A 2239-nucleotide genomic window follows, 5' to 3' on the forward strand; every position below is an offset into this window, starting at 1 on the left:
GCTTCTGGGAGAATAAACAAGGATGGTCCACAGATGTAAGATGAAATAGTTTTAAATGGTTAGAGGAGCCCAGACCCAAACCAACATTAGATGAGTGAAATACGATATGGTTCTAGATGGTCTTTAAAGTTTTGTTTGGACCTCCAGTCTAATTATAAGGAGTGATCTGAATTCACTTCAGTCCAGCCAGCAGAAATTGACTTGCAATTTTTAATTGTATTTATTATACAGATCATTCTAGAAGGTTCCTTTAGTGTACACTGTTGTACTTCTTGTCCCAGAAATTTGAGGGTGTGCCAATACCACAAAATTATCAATGAAAACAGGCCATGCTCCCTCTTCATCATAATTAGACATGTCATCTGCAATCATTGTACTGAAATCTAAAAGAAAATTCCAGTTATCTTTTGGTATTGATTGTTTGTGATGTCCCAACAAAAACTTATTCCATAAGTCTAAGAATTTAAAGCTTCCGTTAAGCACTAAATTCCAGTAGGCAATGGACATTTCTAGGCCTAATCCTTTTGTCCTGGATTCTTTGCAAAATTAAGTGACTCATAAAAATAAAAAAGCAAACTGGTAAAAATCCTTAAATCACGCTGGTCCTTTCAATCCCTGTTCCATCTTGGGTATCTGGGCCGCTATGCTATCACTTTCTAATTCTGTCATACCCTGCATGAACTCTTGTTTGGAGAACCTGCACTATGTTGCTGCTCTGAACTTCCATGCAATGATCATCACAGAACTGCTGTATGCCATCTATCCCAATTTTATTTTTACTTTGACGAGCTTTCTATCTAGTGTATCTATGTTTTAACTTCTTCCTGCCCAATGATCCTTTTACACTGTCTCATATATACAGTTCAGGATTTTGGAAAAAATTGGTCTGTTGCAACATCTAACTTCCAGTCATTTTGAGACAGGCAACTTAGTGCTGATTTTTCACTAGGTTGTATGAAGATCATAAAGCAATCATGGGTATCCTTCTGCAATGACATAAACCTGATCATGTTGTGTCCTCCAGGCCTCTTCCCTCCTCCCCCAGCTCCAGGGTGAATGGAGGATATATGGCTCCTCTCCAGGGCTCCTGGGCTCCAGTTCTTGCACAGTGCGGGGAAGCTATTGGCTCAGCTGAGGAAGCAGCCCTGGGCCTGGGAGAGGCAGAGGGTTGGGGCAGGTGTTAGGAGCCCCTCATGACTTTTCCCCTGAGGGTGGGGACCCCTCAGGCCTTTGTGATTCATCCTTTTATTATACAGATTGAACATATTCCTGAGTGTAAAGGATATCCTATTTAATAAAAGAGTAATATGCAAATTGACCATCACTCCAACACACAAGATGGCCGCCCCCATGTGGTCAAAGATGGTAGCCCCCATGTGGACACAAGATGGCCACCACAAGATGGCTGGCAGGGGAGGACAGTTGGGAGGAACCAGGCCTGTAAGGGAGGGCAGTTGGGGACCATCAGGCCTGAAGGGGAGGACAGTTGAGGGGTATCCAGGCCTGCAGGGGAGGACAGTTGTGGGGGACCAGGCCTGCAGGGAAGGACAGTTGGGGGAGACCCAGGCCTGCAGGGAAGGACAGTTGGGGGGGGGCAGGCATGCAGGGGAGGGCAGTTAGGGGTGACCAGGCCATCAAGGAAGGGCAGTTAGGGGTGACCAAGCCTGCAGTGGAGGGCAATTGAGATTGTACACTCACTGTCCCTTTGGTGGATTTGAAAAACATTTTAAAAAGGAATACTGAATTTAGAGCATTAGGAGGAGTCACATTTGTATGAAGCACATTGAAAACTTTCAAACAGAAATCAGAAAATAGTTCAGAAAAACCCCCACATAAAACACTCCATGTAATTCTTCACACAGATGTATAAGGACCCTTACACCAGGACATTATATTCCACACTTTATTGTTATTTTTTATATTATTTTACTAGAGGCCCATTGCACAAAATTCGTGCACAGGGGGCTGGTATGTGTGTCCCTCAGCCCATCCTGCACCCTCTCCAATCTGGGACCCTTCGAGGGATGTCCGACTGCCCATTTAGGAGCCCCTTCGAGGGATATCCGACTGCCTGTCCAGGACTGCTTGCTCCCAACTGGTCGCCTGCCTGCCTGCCTGATTGCCCCTAACCACTTCTGCCTACTAGCCTGATCACCCCCTAACAACTCCCCTGCAAGCCTGAACGATGCCTAACTGCTCCCCTGCTGGCCTGATCAGCCCTAACTGCGCTCCCCTGCTG

The 2239-nt window shown here is 45.7% G+C and overlaps 1 pseudogene across 1 annotated transcript; it reads right to left on the reverse strand.

Moving 5' to 3' along the window:
• Positions 1-237: 237 nt before the first annotated feature.
• Positions 238-1010, reverse strand: LOC307100536 (DCN1-like protein 1; annotated as a pseudogene). The gene has a single exon. The product of its transcript is annotated as a DCN1-like protein 1 (transcript).
• Positions 1011-2239: the final 1229 nt, after the last annotated feature.

This window comes from Cnephaeus nilssonii, assembly GCF_951640355.1.
Source record: "Cnephaeus nilssonii genome assembly, chromosome: 5".
NCBI lineage: Eukaryota > Metazoa > Chordata > Mammalia > Chiroptera > Vespertilionidae > Cnephaeus > Cnephaeus nilssonii.